Source organism: Lingula anatina, chromosome 3 (assembly GCF_051362555.1).
Source record: "Lingula anatina isolate TDL-2025a chromosome 3, LinAna3.0, whole genome shotgun sequence".
NCBI classification, from domain to species: domain Eukaryota; kingdom Metazoa; phylum Brachiopoda; class Lingulata; order Lingulida; family Lingulidae; genus Lingula; species Lingula anatina.
The window spans coordinates 5,624,532-5,644,631 of NC_141769.1; the positions used below are offsets into that span (position 1 = coordinate 5,624,532).

The following is a 20,100-nucleotide window of genomic DNA, read 5'->3' on the forward strand; positions in this document are numbered from 1 at the left end:
CAGAAAGCTGAATAAATTTGCCACAATTTACTGATAATTTGAAGTTGGAACCTGTTCTCTAAAAATGCAAGCATTAGAGGTAAAGTTGAACTCCCGTTACGGCTTTGGTAAAACTTCGATTGTAAAATGAACATTTCAATTTCCACGAAAGCCTTGTATCAGTTGTCTAAATATAGCACACGCATTTTTGTCAAGCAGATCGTGTAATTTTGTACCCTAAAATGAAATGATTGTAGAAAAAATGGACAAACTTACTTTATTGATATTATAACGATTTATGCAACTATATATGCTGGAATTGAGCCAAAAAGAATAAAAAATTTGTACAACCGCCCTTTTTTGTGAAATCCCTATTTTAGTGCGAAGTATGTAGGTCAGTCGAAACTAGGACTTTCACGTTGCACTAAGCAAGTCACTCGAAAGCGCTTTTCTCGGTAAATCTCGGACTTGTTGTAAAAATATTAAAATAGTCTATTACTTATATTATAACAAGTTTACATTTTCTGAAAATTTACGGTTTTAGTGTACATTACAATTATTTCGCTGGATGATTCTCTGTTTTATGTTGATCTTGTTGGGCCTGAGGGAAGCGGGATCCGGTGCTCGTTCATCCTCTGGATGTATTGGGTTATTTTATGGTAATCATATTCAATTTTATTATAAACACGACGAACAGATTGATTTGCATGGAATTAGTGAGGTTTGAAAAGGCGTTATGAAGCCACGTCCACCCGCTGAAGACATAGACTAGCACTTGCACTTGGACGTGCCCACTCCTAGTGCTAAGGGCGAACAGCAATTTCTTTTCAACAGAACAGTGGAAGCAGATGAGAGATTTGGCAGATATGCCATGTACTTGTCTTACTCTTAAGGTGAGTTCAAACACAACATTAATTTACACTTACAAATACATATATTTTGTGTAATATAACCAATTACACTTGTGTTGGCTTAAAGTTGTGTCGAATTAGAAATGGTCGCATGTTTTCCAAGTTTGATATAAAGTTTGATATAAAGTTGCAATTTGCGTAGTGATATTTGTTGACACAGATAGGCGCCATGTTTTGAAGAGTCAAAGTCTTTATGTCCAATATATATTTGAATATATTTTTATTGTGAGTACGGCAAGGTTCTTTTAAATACACACGTTGACTTTATTCTAGATTGAAGTTTCTTGCACTGACTTTTAAGTCTTACTCGAAATAGTTAACATTTTCTTTTCCAATTTCATTTTTGCAATATTGTCATCTTCAAAATTTGTCACTTGCTTGTTGAAGACAGCTATTGAATTTTGTCTGGGTAGCCTGTATTTTTATTATTTTTATTTATTTTTTAATTTTTAATTAGTGTCTTATTCATTCTTTTGTTACTATCAGTATTTTTCAGTCAAATTTTTTTTAATGTCATTGTCATCCAATTTTCTTTTATTTTTATAAATTACCATTTGGCTACAATCCCTTTCTCAAAATCCACCCTAGTGTATGTAATGTTGTCACATCTGTTTCTCACTTTCACTTTGTTCACTTTGTCAATTTCTTCTTGCACCATCTGCATCTCACATCTCTGCTAGTGTCATTCATCTCCAGCTATTTCATTGAAGTAAATTAATTGTGAGATTATCGCAAAAACAATATTTCAACTACTTTTTTATTTTGTCACAGCTTCTAGACCATTCAATTATTTAATTTATCTCTATTCAATTTTTTTTCATAGTAGGTCATGTCTAACATCCTCATTCCTGGTGGTGATTTCATTTTCATTGATTCTGAAGAAGAATGGCCATCATTGCCAAAATCTTCAGGCAAATTGTCATTTTTAAGTTTGCCCATCAGTACGTCTCGTCCTTGTCATGGGCCATCACCTACACATTATAAAATAGATCCAAAACCAGTACCAAAAAAAACAAAAAGAAAATTCACTCCTGTTAAGAGACATGAAATTAAGAGTTCTTATCAAAGAAAACTTGACAGTAAAGTATTCAGATTGAAGCCCAGTACCAGCAGTGAGAAGAATTTGCAAAATGTCAGTTTTACTCTTCCATTACAAAACAGATTTAGTTGCCTGACAGTAGAAGATGGATGGTTGGAGGATGGGTTGGATGATTATGAGAGTATTGAATTGAAAGGGAAGGAATTACAGAGTAGAGAGAATGTTAAAAATATGAATATCAAAGATGATGTGGAGGAGAATATGTTGAATGACTATGAAGATGAAAAATGCATGAAAGAAAAGTTAGTTAAATTTGATGAAATGAGGGATGCAATTTTGGCACAGCTAAAAGAGAAAATGAGAATGAAAAAAAGAAAGAGAAGTAAGAAACCAAGAATGTTAGTTAAATAGGTGACTGATAGAATTGTTTACAAAAAAGATAAGGGATATGATGAGATGGTCACAGACAAAAAAGTTAACCCTCCAAAAAGTACATCTGTAGATAGTAATAGTACTGGAGAGAGAACCAAGGAACAAAAGTTTTATTTAAATGTTTTGTTTTTGGAAAATGTTTTTGTACTTTGTTTTTAACATAGAAGGGTTTTGATTTCTGATGTCAAAAAAAAAAAAAAAAAAACTTGTTGAATTGGGTATATCTGATTTTCAGAAGCTAGTTTTCCAGGGAAAAGTTTGTAATGATCAAGATGAAATTGATATTCTTGATTTTCCAAACATAGAATTGCATGGGGGGCTGTTGGGAGGGGGGAGGCCTGATGATACAGATATAGAGCATTTACCTTCGAAAAAGCTACGTCCATCTTGTTTTGTGAAAGATTTAGGGTTAGATTGCGAAAATGTAGATGTAAGATCATATCAGCATGGAAATTGTTCTTTTGATTTTGAGGATGTGCTCCCTTGTTTTGGTATAGCATCTGCTGTTAATTTGCCTGACCAAATTTATTTATGTAGAAAACACTTTTTTGACTTAGATAGGTTTAAAAAAGTATGTTTGGTGTGCAATAAAAAGAATAGAAGAATTGAGTATTTTCTGAAACAACAAGAGCAAGAGTTAGCCGGTCGTCATCTCAATTGTAATGTAAGTGATTCTTCTCCATTTTGTTTCACATGTTTTGTTCAAATAAAGAGGAAGATCAGTCCAGATGCTATTAATGAAATTTGTTTTTCCAAAACAATTTATTTCCTTGACAACATACTTAAAGAAAGAAATGCAACCACTTTGAAAGAGATTTATGATACTTATGTTCATTACATTTGGGAATTTGTTCAGTGTTATGATGGTTACTTGAATTCAAAAGACTGGTTGAAAGATATGCTTAAAAGACATTATGGAAATAAAATTGTGTTAAAAACCTTCAAAGAAAATACATTTTGGGGAACTTTGATAATGAATTCTAATTGTGATCCATGTAAAGTTTTGTTGAAAATGTTAAATGACAAGTTTTTAGTCCAAAAGAACACTGAAGAGAATTCTATAACTTTTAAACGACAACAAGATATAAGAGAAAAAGTACGTGCTAATGAGAAGAACAATTGTTTGGCAAGTGATGACAAAATTGATTCTAATACTTTATTTACTGTTTTATTTGAAGCCCGAACAAAATTATTATCAATGGCTAAGAAAATGGAAAAAAATCAATCAGTTCTCAACATCGCAGCATTTGACCCTGTTAAATTTAATTTTGAGTTTACTGACCCTTTTGTTTGGAATGTTATTAGTTTATTATGTGTTACTAATAATGAATTTTTTGAGTTAAAGAAAGAAATGACAGATAATTTCGATTGGTATAACACTTTTTGTGGAAATTTTAATATAAGTAACCCAAAAAACAAAACCCGTTTGCTTCAGAGTTCAAATATTATTTCTTCTCTTTTATTACATTGTCTGGAGGGAGGTGCTGGCACCCCATTCAGATAATTTGTACAGATTTTGTTGATAAGTTTTCACATTCCTCATCAGATTGCTTTAAAGTGCTAAATTCTTTTGGAAAAATTTTATCAGCAGATTCTTTTAATAGATTTCAGAAAATTATTTTAGAAACTGTTTTTAGTGATCCCTTAGTTGATTTAAGTCCAAATACATTTACAGTTGCTTCAGTTGATAATTTAAATTTCAGAGAGTGTCTGCACAGGTGAGGGTGTCTGACGTAGGTGGTAGAGGGTTAGATGGTTCCAGTGAACAAATTGTTCAACCAAAGCCAATAACATTAAAAAACAAAAGTCACATTCAAATCCCCACAGAAAAAATTCATTCTCAATCACTGTCTCATTTGAAAGAAACCAAGTTTTTTGACACAACAGATTTGGAAAATAAAAGTGCTGACCTTTTTTGGGATGATTTATTTCAGTTTGTTTTTAGTAATTTTGCCAATTCAGTTAAAAACGCCGATACTCCCCCATTTCCTTTACGTTGTTTTTTTTGCTAACAAGTACCCTCAACTGAAAGAGGTTTCTAAAATTGTTTACCTTGGACTGCTCGATGAAAACATAGATAAATATGAAACTGTTCGTAGTGTTTTGGACCATTTGTTTGTTTCTTTAAAAGTGGGAAAAGATCTGGATTATCTGGTGGTAGCTGGTGATGGCAAGGTATATTCTCATCTCATCAAAATTGTACAGGAATCAAAAGGTGAACTTCATTGGTTTCTTCCTTATCTTGGCGAATTTCATACACTTAAAAACTTTCAACACGTTTTACTTAAAATTTATTATGATGCAGGTTTAAAAGAGCTAATTAATTTGTTTCATTTTGGGGCTACAGGTAAATCCGTCGCTGAAGCCAAGAATTTTGAAAAGACACATATGTTTTTACTACAAATTTGGGAAGCTTTTTTTAGAATTGAAATTGATTTATATTTTAAATGGAAGAGCGGAGATGTTGATTTGTCAAATGAAGACATTATAATTAAACTGGCTGATTTGATGGAAAGAAATCTATTACAGAGGAATGGTGATGATTGTGATTTTATTTGGAACTTTCTTGATGACATCAAAGAAACTCAAAGAGAATTCTCAGCATTTACAAAAGAGTTATCTCAAAAAAATAAAACCTGGTCTTTTTGGTTAAATTTTGTTCATAGAGATTGCTTTTTATACATTTCCTTATATCTTTCTGTTACAGCAGGTGATTGGAATCTTAGAAATTTTTGTTTGAAAAGGATGTCACCCTTATTTCATGCTTTTGATGCACAAAATTATATGAAGTTAATTCCCACACATTTGTTTGATTTACATGCTCGCTTCCCAAAATCTGTTGTTTCTAATTTTGCAGAAGGTGGCTTTGTCATTAACTTGTTGGGTCATCCATTCTCATCTCTTGCATTTGATGAAGCTCACGATCGCGAAATGTGCATCAATCCTGACATGAAAGCTTCATTAAAATCTTTAACCAAGTCCTCAATTTCTTCATCACTCTCATATCTCCCTTTTAGATCACACAGTTTCAACAATATTTTTTCTTTTTTGTATCCTTCTCGTTTAAATCCACCTCATAAGGATCAGTCTTTAGGTCATAGAAGGGCTGTTGAAGAAAACATCAATGCCTTTGTCAATTTACTGAAAACCTCCAAGTTCTATGTTAATTCTGACATAAAAAATCCATCCTTGTGCCATCTTTTTTCCAACGTTATTGCTTCAGACATTCAGTCTGTTGATTTGTTGAATTTTTATGAAAAGGGGGAAAAGTTTTTAAATGATTTCATACAATGTTTTATCTTAAATACACCTCAAAATGCAAAAATACCATTTAAGAAAAACAAATTGAGTACGTTTACAGTCAAACCAGCGTCTGGGACAGCAAAAAAAAAAAAAAAAAAAAAAGAAGTGACTGATTTGAAAAGTGTTAATAATTTATTACAGAAACAGATTCAATTTTATGAAAAATATGGTACATTCCCTGAATCATTAAGTAAATCTTGCGTTAAATTACCGCTTGCTTTTTGTTCTTATGATGGAACTTCCAATAAGGGTGACAAATCAAAAGCTTTAGACTTTCTTCAAAAACATTATCCGCTCTCTTTCTCAACCAGCAGCCCTGACCATAAAGAATGCCTCATTTATGATGCAATGGTTCTCATCAATAAAATAAAGCCAGCACCTCATCATTCCAAATTTTTCCATTATGCACAATTATTGTTTGATCGTTATGTCATGTCTAATTTTCAGAAGCATGGGTACAGGGAAGTTCACTTTGTTTTTGATTGCCAAGAGGAACTTTTGTACCCAAAGAGTATTGAAAGACAAAAAAGAGACCTTGGTGAAACACTAGGGCCTTTACCTGATGTTGCTGACTCCACCTCTTTGCCCTCAGATTGGCATAAGTTTTTAAGAAACCGCCATAACAAGAAATTGTTAGTTTCATACTTAAGTGAATCCTTACTTAAATTAGGTCTTCTACATTTGGAGGAAAATCATCACTTTACCATTTGTGGTTCTTTTCATGACTCTTTGAATTCTAAGTCTATTATCAAAGGAAAAATGTGCTTAAATTTGAACAACAATCATCAAGAGGGGGACACATTAGTTTGGCACCAAGCATTCTCAAGTTCTTGCTCTCATATTTTGATTTATTCCATTGACACTGATATCCCTTTCATTGGCCTTCCTTTTATTCCTCAATACCCACATAAAACACTATATATTCATATTCATGATAAAATGCATGATCAGTTATTCTTAGATATGTCTTTACTTTACCATAGTTTGACAAATGATGTGTCATTGCAGCTTGCAAATGTAGATAATATTGGTGTCATTCTTCAGTCACTTTATGTACTGTCTGGATCCGATTTCACTTCTTTTGTGAAAGGATTTGGGAAAATAAGTTGTTTTAGCACTTTTTATAATCATGCTGATTTCATTGAAGCTGACATAGGGCTAGCCAATGAAAATGGTTTTCTTTCATTTTGTCGTTTTTTGGGCTGTCTGTATGCCAAAAATTGTTCATCTTCATACCCTGGAGGTCCCAAAAATCTATTTACATCTTTGCTTCATCAGCATTCTGACTTAAATTGTATTGAAATACACCGAAAATTCCTCTCTCATATCCGCTCCACTACCACGAAAAGAATTACCTCCTTAGAACATCAACTTCCATCTTTTGATTCAATTCATTTCCATTGGTTGCGTTCTTTGTATGTTTGTAAAGTTTGGACACAGGCCAATTCCGCACACATAGAGTATCCATCAGTATCAGATTTTGGTTGGACAGTGGGTGAAAGTAGTATCTCACCAGTATGGGAATCAGACTATAATTTACAAAAGTTTGAACAAACAACTCGTTTTTTGACTAATGGCTGCAGTTGCAAAAAATCTGGTTGTGTCAGAGGTCAGTGCAAGTGCTACCAAAATTCTTTTTTTTGTGGGCCTAGTTGTGTGTGTATAAACTGCAATAACCCGCATAATAAATCCATCAAAAAAGGGACAAAAGAAGAAAGCCTGTCTGTTGTCAATCGAGAGAGTGACATTTATGATAATTATAGTGAAAAAAATTTAGATATAACTGTTAAAAATGAGTTAAACATGGATGAAATTGATGGTTTAAGTAGTTTCTGGAGTTTGGATCTTGAACTACTTAATTAGGTAAGAAATTTACTGATATAAATATAAATTTTATAAGTAGCATTTGTTGAAATATAATTATGGTTTGTCATTCAGAAAAACCTTACACACATGATATGTTTATGAATTGGATATTTGTTATGTGGTTGTGTGAACAGAATTATGTAATTTGCCATGGTTTATATTTTAGGTGTTTTACTCAAGACAAATGAAATTTGACATGCTGCTGCTTAGTTCACAGAATTGTCATCAAAATCATCAACTACTTCAGTACATGTGATGTGTTAACCTTTTATTGAATGAATTTTGAGCAGTTCCTTTAATAAAACATGAAGACTTCTTGACAAAGCCAAAGAGGTGGCTCCTTAATGAGTAAGTTTCATGGCTAATTGTATTTTTTTTTTTTTTGAAGTTTGGATAAAATTTACATTCTAACTACTACGCGGGTCAATGAAATAGGCAACCAACTGAAAAAGCTTGCCATGTAATCTGAATAGGGAAGGTATTCAAGTGGGCCAGCCAAACTTGGTGTGCAAACTTGTTAGTACACTGTTCTGAATGTGGCCAATTAATAACTATTTCAAAATTTATTTTTTTAGTATAAAACCAAAGATGGAAGTTTTTAATGTACATTATTCTGGCTTTATTTAACAGATATGTTGGTAACAACAATGTGCTATATATAAAATGGACATCACAGCCGCCTTATTACCAGCAACACACATTTCAAGTGGATTTGAAGGTGGCAAAGTGTATGGGGCCTAGATGAGGTTTGTATATTCACCACAATTTGAACATTATTTAAACTTACATGTACCTGAGAAAGTGGGAACACAAATTCTTAAACCGACTTGAATTGGCTAATCTAAATATTGTTGACTTGACATTTGATGACATTTAAAGTCAAATTGAAAGCATCTGGAGGAAAAGTGATTGAATAGTGTAGAATTGTGTGTATTATATTTCAGGGTAACTATTAAAAACCCTGGACCATGGAAAAAAACCAGTCCAAAATGTGTCCTATTAGCCATTAGAATCCTTCCTGTTCATAGTCATGAAAGATGTATGTTTGGACAACAAAGTATGGACAAATTTTTTACCCAAGAGACTAAGTATGATGCTGTTGAGTTGTACCGAGTTCAGAATGATATTTTGATGACAAGTCTCCAAATATGTTACTTTTATGAAGATGTCAGTGGCATTAATAACTGCTGAAAAGCTGGATCTTTACCAAAAGAATGGCAGAAAATTATGCTTAATTATGTTTATTTTTGACAGCTATAACATTGAGTTGAACTGGGTGTTCAGTTTTTCCAAGGACAAATGCAATTTATGAGAAAAAAATTAATGAAGTCTGAGGAATGAAACTCCTGAGTTGTATGTTTGTCAACCCCATAGGAGAACTTGAATATTTTTATTAATTTTTTTTTTTTAGTTTTTTATCTTGTTTTTTTCCCTTCTATTTGAAATAAAACTTGTTTGAAAAAAATGGACTTGACAGTTATTTAAAATCTTAGTTGTATAACTGAAAGAACCATATGTTCAAGTAACAGGTTTTGAAATGGTTTCATATATTGCAGATAATAGAGCATCTAGAGATTTATAAACAGATAGCAAAGAAAAGCAGTGAGAATATACAATGGATAAGTCGTTGAATCTATTATTAAAATCTTTACCTTTCCTTCGTAAAAACCCTGTTGCTTTTCAAAAATTACCACTGGGCACAGGTCTATATTTTGTTTAACTTAATTATAGTAAAATTTGTGTTAAAACCTTATAACCCGTTTTAGAAAGCTTGTAGTCATGTTTAGTACAGGTAGGGTTTGTTGATCAGGTTGGTCACGTGACGCTATGAATTGTGATGAAAATTGGGTGCCACTTCTGTGGTCGTTTTGGACATAGACCTCGACCCCGGATTATGGAACGATATTTGACGTTTTTCGGCTTTGCACAGTCTGTGTATAAAAATGAACGTAAACTAACCTCTAATACTTTGCATGTAGCTACGATAGAGCTTTATTTACTATCTTGTAAAGCTTAATCCATATGATTTGGGTTATTATTGAAGAAAAACGCTAAAATAATGGTTAACTTCGTGTTGTTCTCAAACCCCAGATTATGGAACAAAACCGGAAGTGCGCACATAACGTTGCGTCAGAGTTTGTTAGAAATGATGCAAGGCAATATGTAGCGCAAGGGGTCTATAAAAGACAATAAAACGGCATATGCGCTTTATATTGCGAATATCAATGGAAATAACAGCTGTTGTTATTCATATTTAGTTGGTCTTTTACTTTTAAACACAAATATTGCTAAAAAATGGAATAGCCCACTCATTTACCACTGCCTTGAATCGGATTATGGAACAAAACGAGAAGTTGCCGCTACGTCGGAATATCGAAGCGATGTTTAGTAGTCTGGTCATTTAAAATGCCAAATTGAAAATACTGTATCCATTATTATGAATTTAAAGAATAATATTGATATTTCTCATTTTAAAACTCGTCGATCATTCATTTGGCCTGTATTCAGGAAACAACACCAGTAATGATTCAAAATAAAATCTTTAATTCATGATGACAAAACTAGCAATTAACATTAACAGCTCACATACCACCAACAAAGAATTTATCGAAAGTGTGACAAATACAATAAAAATAAATAAATAAAAGTAAAAAAATGACGGAGAACTCGTGTAACAGACTAGTGCTGTGAGATGAATATATTCAGTTTTTTAACATCGCTGACCTTTATAAAATGCATTTAACATTTAACTCCATAAAACGAAATCACTGCAATTTATTCCATTGTTATACTGTCTCGCAACTCTGTTCACCATATGCAATAATAATGTGCGTTTGTTTTATGTACGTATGTATGTTTATTTTTACGTTGCGTTGTTAGTAACGCACAAGAACATATCACTTGTAGGCCCATGTTTAGGCCTACTTTTGCGGTATGAATAAGAAAAAAACAATATAAATCTTTAAAAAAATATAAAACAAAAGGACTCAACCAATGTTTCTCCTTTACTGAGATAAATTCCAGCAGATATAACACAGGAAAATGTCAAAAAATGTAGGGGTTTTAGCGCAAGTGAAATGTTCTTTCGCGTTAAGCCTAGGTCCCAAAATTAAACGTTTTGGACGCAGGGATTTTTAGTTCCTTGCGTCCGGCTAGGACGTAGCTAGATCGCACGTAGTGGCTGTTGATCATGTCCAAAAGTTACTACATGCTGTTTGCGTCCTCCAAAAGTCGCACGATGGACGTGCTCCTCAGGCACGAACTCCCACGTTTTCCCATTTCTTTTTTCTTTTTTTTTTTTTTTGGCCGTAGATCACACGTAGCAGCCCGTAGGTTCGGTTGGGACCTAGGCTTTACAAACAACGCAACGTAAAAATTCGTTCTTCTCTCTTCTTCCTTCTTCTCTTTTCTACGTACGTTTCACCTCCAATGCCATCTGTGTCTTTCGCCCTCGTACCTCAGCCTTCTTCCCCTCCCTCTCTTCGCCCGATCTTCTCTTCTCCTCTTTCTCCATTCTTCGCCTAGCGCCATCTTCGGCTTTTCTCATTTTTTCTACAGCTCTTCTTTTCTTACTTACTTACTTACTTACTTAGGCCTACTTACTTACTTACTTTCTTTCTTTCTTTCTTTCTTCCAAGTCTTTAAATAATGTTTTCTTATTTTCCGATATCCGTTCAAATCTTTATTTGAAGACAAAATTCATTTTCTCATTATTTTTCATTTATTTAGCATGTTTTTATTTCACTATATTGCACCTATTTATCTTTCCCGGTTTTCTAAGGGACAACTCGGGATGTCGATTCATGAACCGATCCCACCAGCCGTTCGAAAAGCCCATAGGCCTATCCCTTTGTTTTCCCACCGCCAGTGCAAACTTGCTAACTCCTAGTCTTTGGTGAGGGGAAACCCCCAGTCACTCATAATAAGGCAGTAGTGGACTAGAGCTGCCTCATCAGAGTGACTGAGGGCCAACTTCCCATGACCACCTCCCTTGAGAGCACTTGTGGTAGGCCTATATTTAAGAAAAATAGAAGAAGATACTGGATAGAGATAGTTGAAATAAGAAGTTTTAAAGATAAAACTCCCAGAAAAGGCGCAAACCTAGTAGGCCCTAAATGATTCATAAGTCTATTTTTTTTTCATCACAACAAAGATCAATCATGTGTCATTTGTGTAGGCCTACCTGAAATATGATTTAAAATGATCCTCTTTGGCACCTCATAGGCCTACGTGCCGCCTCTGATATTGAATAAGAGTGGGCCTATAATTTCCTCTTTGACATGCTGAAATTTATCGAGCATGAAAAAGGTTTTTTTTTTTTTTTTTTTTTTTTTTAAACATCTTTATTCTCAAGAGGGTTAAATACAGATACAGTATAAATAAAGGTGGCAATTCGCCTAGGCATTATATGCTCACCATTGGAATTTAATAATAATAATAATAATAATAATAATAATAATAATAATAATAATAATAATAATATTCAAGGAAAGGCAGTGACGAGAACATGAGTGGCATTAGAGGGGAGTGAGGGACAGGGCATGGGGGGGGGGAGGTATTTATGAGGGGAGGGGCAATAGGCCATCAGGAGTGAGTGGTAGGCGCCAGAACAGAAATGGAAGAAGATTCAGACATTTTTAATTAAGAAATCAGACACTATTTCGAAAATTTTGTCGTTTTGTCCAGATGTTAGTGTTTTATGGCCATGAAAAAGGTCAGTAACGATTTTTTCTCTCATAATGTCAATACAAAAGTCAACATTAAGTGATTTTGTGAGAACAAATTTATTTATTTCACAAGTCGCTTGAGTCTAATAGCGCTCGTAGCGTTCTCTAGCGGCAGTTTACAGTGAGCAGAAAGCACCCACAGCTATGCCCAACATCAAAGGCATTTTTATGAGATCTTGGAATAACCTAGCTACTTCAACCTCTTGAAAGTGGATGTTTTGAAATAATTTCCTTAAGCCGAGAACAAGAAATACAAACAATAGGCTAAGGGATGAGACAAGTTAGGCTACAATACTTATAGCAGTAAAAGACGGCCGTGTTTACGTCCACAGCGATCGATGTAGGCCTACCCGTAACCAGTATGAAAAAGTTAGAAATCGAGATCGGAAACTGACAGTAACACGTGCAGACGAAAGCGGACGATAAACGGCTTTAAAACTTGCTTGAATAAACGTAAGTTCATTATTAATTTTATCAAATTTGAGAACAACAAACTTTCAAAGGCTAACACTTCTATTGTATCAGGTCGTAACATGTGTCTACATAGCGCGTTTGATACATTGTAGCAGACGCTTGAAACTTTCGTGGCAACGGGGATTTTTTACGCTCTGGATGCTGGGTAAAAAGAGCAAACTTCCGGTTTTGTTCCATAATCCGGGGTCGTTCCATAATGCGGGGTCGGAGTCTACAAAAATTTCCCACACAAAATTGAGAAAATATGTAGGAGACATGCCTTGTGATATATCATTTGAAAGTTTATGATCTCGTCATTCTGTAGGATGTAATCGTTTAAAAATATTTTACGTTTCCTGCGATACATAATAACTGAAAGTCGGTAAAGTCGGAAAAATCGATTTTGCCGACTTTTACACCGACTTCCGGGAATATGAACACTTTGCCAACGAGTTGGGACCCGAACGCAGCATGTGTTTCATATCAACACAAAGCACACTTGTTTACCTTTTAGAATATATATAAAACGCTGGTGATATAAATATTGTAGCAATTTTTTTTAAATTGAAACACCCTAGTGTCACACGCTTCAAAAATGCGAGTGCTTGGCGTCGAGTTCACCTCGCGCTAAAAAAAATGGACAAAGCTGAATTTTCAATATATATATACTGCCAGAGACCCAGTTTAACCAGCTTTCATGATTTAGTTTTTAAAACTTTGTACAATTTAAACTTCTTATAGAGATCTTCAAATAGAAAATTTCGGGCACCTGAAACCGGGCACCATTTGCAATCACCCGCGTGGATAAATCTTCCATTTTACCGTTCTGAATCTATTTTTTGTGACAACTAACCTTAAAATTCCGAATCCCTAAATATTCCCGCTTCTTTTTATATATCTATCGTTTAATCACATCAACTGTTGACAAAACTACACATGAAAATACGAAGAGCTCAAAAGTCGTCCATTTTCACTCGATTTTGCTGAAAGTAGTGCGAAAACAGCCCGGGAGCCACCGGTCTGCCGCTAGGTGGCTTTTAACCAAACCGGAAGTTCTAGAATTTGAATTGCGTGCATTTTTGTGAAATTTATAGGGTGTCAGAAACGGTAGAATATCTCGAGTACTAAGGGTATGAGAGTCTTATTATGTATACTGTCATCTTTAGAAATAAATTTCAAATGATGTGAGATGTTCCTCGAGTTGATCTAAACCATATTTTATGTTCAAAAGTGAATTTGAAATCGAAGTTTTACCAAAGCTGTAACTGGAGTTCAACTTTACCTCTAATGCTTGCATTCTTAGAGAACAGGTTCCAACTTCGAATTATCAGTAAGTTGTGGCAAATTTATTCAGCTTTCTGCCAATGTAAGCATGTAAGGAACTTTACCGTTATCCAGGAATGGCACAAATCAATTCACACCCGTGTATGTAAAAAAATCGTACTTGCAACAACCGTAAGCCAGCCTCGTTTTGACTTAGTACATTCTTGTTGTAATCTAACCTCGTTTTGAATTCCCCACCCGCACAATATTTTCTATATAGAGAAGAGAAGCTTGCACAGGAAGAATGGGGGAAATGAACATTTCATTTTTTTTTTTTGGTAAATAAGCATTTATCTATTACACGAGGCCACCCGCTGCCAGTTTCTTTTTATTGAAAGACTAATAAAAACAAAACAAACAAGACTTTTTTTATCAAATGAATGTTTATTTTTACATATGAACAACTATATAATATTTAAAACATAATATCATCAACAAAAATATCATTATTGTGACAGCCAACAGGAATTAAAGCTGATGCAAATATACATGTATATTTGTGGCAAAAATTATTTTTTACTTTTGCAACACATTGATATGGCAATTATTTTACACTTCTTGATCATAACATAGAGTTATAGCCACAGGACACACTACTCCTTTTGAAAACTGGATCAATATAAACAATTTATATAATTTCATAAATTTACCTGAAATCAGCAATTTATTTCACTGATACCAGTTAGTCCTGTACCAGTCTATATTTTCATTTGAATTTATTTTTGTAAGTGTCATAGTGGTGATTTCACAGCCAAACTTCATTAAAAAACTCGCACATTTAATTATATTACATGAATCTGTTAATGTATTTTATTCATTAGAAATAACTGTAACCAAGTTTTAAAAGAATGTTTTCAGTTTTAAAAGGATTAAGTAACTTCTGAGCTTCTGTCATAATTTCCAAGGAATGGCAAAATGATTAATCCTGGTCCCTTTCATGTTCTTCAAGCCTAGAAAAATATTAGATTAAAACATTAAAAAGATTGAAAAGGTAACATTCAAAAACATTTTTTCCTGCATATATCTTTACACACACAACAACAACAACAACAAACACTAAAATCAGTATAAATAATAAACCACAATCTTGATAATAGGGAAGCTGGTATCAATCGATTTATCTAAAATAGTACTCTAAAAGTGTATCAATATTGAAGTCTACAAACTAGTGTTCACAACTATAATACACTATAAAACAAAGGAGGAGTTTTGTTAATATAATGTTCTTTTTTTCATGAAACATTTTCCCTCACATACTTATAACCCATGTGTTGTGTGTGTGGGAGATTTTAAACAAAACTAAACTGTTCCTTCTAACAAAAAATTGCCTATGATATGGCTATCACAATTTGAAAACATATACACAATGTTATACCACTTGGCATTTTATGATGCACAGTATGTATGTATGTATGTATGTATGTATGTATTGCAAATGGTCAACAAATGGGGGTAAAAATGTAATAAAACTTATTTTGACTAACAGGTTTTCCCCCATATTGATATTGTACATTGGTACCCTGCCAAAGGAGCAAACATGTTAAAAGTCAAAAATTGTTATTCATATTTTTGAAAAGATGCTTGTGGTTGGTTTTCAATTTTGTATCTTTCACAACTATAATTTACAAGCATGTGTGGCCCCACACTCACCCCATGCACACACATGCAGGGCAGATAACACTGCTTTTCACTGACATCAACATCCAACAACTATAAATCGACTTTCCCACACCTTGGACAGGGACCACAAGGAAAACACATGGGTAAATGTCCTAGCTAAGCTTTCTCTTGGGCATGATATATTATTCAATTTATGATAAAATAAAAAATATGTTCAAGTGATATATACCAACAAATTGATATGAAAAGCTACTTACTACTTGGCAATGTACATGTATATTCAGCTGTGGAACACTGACATCTTAATTGTTATAATACAAGGCTTTGAACTGTCAACACTTAAGGTCACTGAAAGTATAAAAAGGTAGATAAAATATTGAACCTATCATTTATTGGGCATTCTTGTACATGATAATAATAAATAACTGATAAATATTTTCTATCAGTTTATACAAGTTTCAATCCTTTTTCATGGAAATTTCAAAATATTACTTTTTTTTGTTTTTTTTCATCTTACTTAAATCAAAATGCAAATAAATAGCATGAAAAGGATAATGCAGAATATCTAAAAAATGGCTTTTACATCCTCAAAAGTGACCTATCCCCCTCTCATAATATATCTATCTATACAGAATCAAGTATACTACATGTCATTTCGCGGGCCATTTCTGTTAATAAACATCAAAGCACAAAAAAAGCATAAGAAGGCAAATTCTCAATATTTTATTGTGACATTCATACAAGACATGAGGCAAGACTGCCCCCCACATTCACTCTAATGTGATCGCCCCAACCACACACACTGTCATTTCATGAAGTATTTAATCTAGTTAACTTCAAAACACCAAAAAATTGCATGAAAATGCAAAAATTCAATAGTAAACTTCGACATTCATTCAAGATGTAACACAAGACTGCCCATGTAGTTACTCGGAACATTGCAAAATATACTACCTGTCGGAAATGTAGAAAATCGATAAGTTACAGGTTAGGTTCCTTCCTAAATTTTTTACACATTCAAAAACAAATGTCAAACTATTAAAAAAACTGAACAGACAAAGAAAAATCATTGTTATCTGCATTTGGCACAATTCAAAAGAACGTGTTTACATTTGGGTTCTGTGTGCCGACATTTTGGAACACGACAGTAACTTGAGCGAGCATCCAGTGAAACCGGCACATAAACACTGTTTTGTTATATAAAATATAACTTGGGGATATACTTAATCGTTCTGTCAAGTGCATTAGTAAAAAAATCAACAGATCACCGTATAAACGTCTTTTCATCTTACCTACCTCTATGACACTGTTTCTCGCCACTCTCGCTTAGAGGTCGCCAGACACAATTTGAAAACGAGGCCAAGTCTAAAATATAACAAAATAACCGTCATATGAGCCGGTGGCTCCCGGGCTGAAATGGCCGTCGCTTCAGACAGTGTGCACGCGCAGCTCGAAATCTGCGGACAGACTGTTAGGCGCATGCAAGTGTTCTATTCTGTAACTTTCTCTCGAGCGCGACGTTATCATTTTGCCAGAATAGTGACGTCGTTGCCGATCCAGTGACGTCACCATAGCGTTTCAAACAACCAACTACAAAGACAGAAAAAAATCTGCAAAAATGCACTGGTGCGCCTTATTTATCTGTTTGGCAGTTGCATTAACTGCATCAGATGCATACATTTACAAAAGACCTGAGTGGAGCGCATGGGGCCCTTGTCTGAGGAAATGCTCTGAAAGTTGGGCACGTAGATGGAGAGTTGCAACTTGCCAGCGGTGCAACAACGACGGTTCCAGGTGCATTAACGCCCCACCATTTTCAGGCTGGAGAGGGAATTGCTGGCGCAATGTTATGAAATACTACTCAATTTGTCCTTTCGATCCCGAGGACTGCACAGGTAGTGGCCCTTACACAGGCGTTTGGGGGAATTTTAAGAAGAATGGCCATTGCCGAGCGCCAAATTTCCTTCTCGCTCCCTGTGGAGAGAAAGGAAAACAGTATTGCATAGGGACAAAGTGCAAGAGAACCAGCAGATCCGAACCTGGCCCCGTCAAATGCTCTAGGAGCACTAAGTACACGAAATGTCCTTGCCTAGGACCATGCGGAAAGGATATCCCCACCGTCTATGACAGATATGGATAAATCTAAGGTAAATACCGTCACGTGCATCAGTCGTTCGTATTGAAATTTAAACTGCCGCTTCCCATTGAAGTTCTTAACAAGATTAAAAACGAAATTCGAAAAGGATTTGGAATGAAGTTTAAAAAAGTTCGTATAATCTGATTTGTATTTAACCAAAAATCTTTTCATCTGGACGCGTCAGAAAAAAAGTAATAAATCAAACGTGTTTTTAATAAGCTAAAACATTTTAACGTTGACCCGGAATAGATCCTGCAAGATATTCGTAATAGAGTTAAGAAGTTTAGATATTCAAAATTTGAACGTGAAACATGAATTTTGTCTTACTTTGTAAAAAATCGTCTTTCAGGTGAAAATTCTAACGGGAGTCCATAGGGAGTGAAGAAGCATTTTCAAACAGCAAAAACCTGAATGGACAAGTTTCTATCGGCTTGGAGCACAACACGAAAAAGTCAATCTGCATTGCAAGCATGGATCGCATTCACCTTTTATAATTATTAACGTTACGTGAACTGTGTTTTTAAATATATATATTTTGGTTCTGTCTGTGTATAAATATAAATAATATATGCATAAAAAGGAATTGTAACAAAAATTCAAGCAAATAATAATTCATTTAGAAAGCATGCAGGATGGGCATACTATTATTCTGACCTACGAACAGAACAGTGACTTTGCTCCACTAATTTTTTTTTTCAATTACAAACTTCAGAAGATACACGTCAATATGTATAGGCCTAACGTGACGGTGCGATATATAACTTACGTGAAATGCTTTTACAGTCTACCGTGGCAAGGAAGACATTAGGCCAGATAATACATGTACAATTACCTCAGTGTTTCTTCAAAAGGTCAATTTACTGTAAAAGGGGAGGATCATCATGGAGTACCGCTTCTTTTGTCTAACACATGATTGTTTATAATCACACCAAAGTTTATCTCACCGCTTAGCTAGAATATTTTATGAGTAATTAAACTAGTACATCTGGGGCCTGTTTCACAAAGCAGTAGTTACTTAGAACAACTAACTACTGAACTACCTCGCTAACGAGCAAACTTAACGATTTTCGAGGGGTGTTTCACGAAGCAGTAGTTAACTTATCGCTACGTTCAGTCGTAAAGTTCAGTCGTTAGTTCTCTCGTTACTCACCGTAGTCTCCAAACCGTCTGCCGGAAGTGGAACTCTTGCGTAAAAGTGTCATATTGGATACAAAGACAAACGACAGACAACGTTTGTCTGGGGGCCAGGGGGCGTTTGTCTGGGGGCCAGGGGGCCAGTTTTACAAAGCAGTAGTTAGTTAACGATCGGTAGTTAGCCTCTCGCTAGTTATAGTGCCGTTTCACGAAGCAGTCGCTAGTTCTCTCGCTCGTCATTGTCTCGTTGTTGCCTTGGATATTTAACGACTGGTCAGACCAGTCGCTAACTCTAGAGTTTCATCGTACGCATGCGTAATGAGTGAAATAAAAAGGTTGCTTAGTTACCGTTGTCTGTCGTTTGTCTTTGTATCCAATATGGCGGCTACCTTTCTTGCTATCCGTACCGCCAGACGGCAACGTAGACTACGACGTTTTCATGAAAGGCAGAATCTATTAGAATATACATGTACACACGATGATGCAATTTACGAGAGGTTGCGCCTAGCTGTGACAAAAAGAGCGGCAAAAAGGTGGTGGAGATCCTTTACGACGACCTCAAAGCAGACGTTCTTATGCATTTCCAGCCACCAAAAATTGGAGAGTTAGTGCTTTCGTGACACTTTTACGCAAGAGTTCCACTTCCGGCAGACGGTTTCGAGACTACGGTGAGTAACGAGAAAACTAACGACCGAACTTTACGACTGAACTTAGCGATAAGTTAACTACTGTGTGAAACACCCCTCGAAAATCGCTAAGTTTGCTCGTTAGCGAGGAAGTTCAGTAGTTAGTTGTTCTAACTAACTACTGCTTTGTGAAACCGGCCCCTGGGCCGTATTCTCAAAACTTTGTAACTTACAACAATTTGCAACTATTTACGTGAACACGGTATTCTCGAAACTCTTGTTAGTCGTGGACTTACAAATTCTTGTAACCTTTCACGCAACTTTCCGAACGTGACGTTTGGTCCATGATTAACCCACAACGACGTATTCCACTCCCGTCCGTTGCGTCGATAAAACGCTTATTTAGACATAAAAGTCTCTAGAAATATATTGAAAATTGTTCAGAAAGACGTTTCCCTACATTTTCTTTCAGGTTTTCATCGGAAAATTCACTCATTTTAAATGAGTTTCCTCCGACACGTAAGCTCAAGAATCGGATTTGGCTCCTCTT

General features: G+C 34.8%; 3 long non-coding RNA genes across 4 annotated transcripts; 2 read left to right on the plus strand and 1 right to left on the minus strand.

Moving 5' to 3' along the window:
• Nucleotides 1-152: 152 nt before the first annotated feature.
• On the plus strand, nucleotides 153-9,122 carry LOC106152274 (uncharacterized). The gene is made up of 4 exons (XR_001237322.3): nucleotides 153-872; nucleotides 7,697-7,878; nucleotides 8,161-8,276; nucleotides 8,475-9,122. It is a non-coding gene; the product is annotated as an uncharacterized LOC106152274 (long non-coding RNA).
• A 4,613-nt stretch (nucleotides 9,123-13,735) lies between these two features.
• On the minus strand, nucleotides 13,736-19,623 carry LOC147762825 (uncharacterized). Of its 2 annotated transcripts, none has more exons than XR_015333540.1 (4): nucleotides 16,950-17,118; nucleotides 15,911-16,001; nucleotides 13,993-14,983; nucleotides 13,736-13,765 (listed from the first exon to the last, which is right to left on the minus strand). It is a non-coding gene; the product is annotated as an uncharacterized LOC147762825 (long non-coding RNA). The 2 variants fall into 2 exon arrangements; XR_015333539.1 differs by lacking the exon at nucleotides 13,736-13,765 and adding an exon at nucleotides 18,941-19,623 and having other exon boundaries at nucleotides 14,386-14,983; nucleotides 16,950-17,018.
• On the plus strand, nucleotides 17,250-18,418 carry LOC147762826 (uncharacterized). The gene is made up of 2 exons (XR_015333541.1): nucleotides 17,250-17,800; nucleotides 18,140-18,418. It is a non-coding gene; the product is annotated as an uncharacterized LOC147762826 (long non-coding RNA).
• Nucleotides 19,624-20,100: the final 477 nt, after the last annotated feature.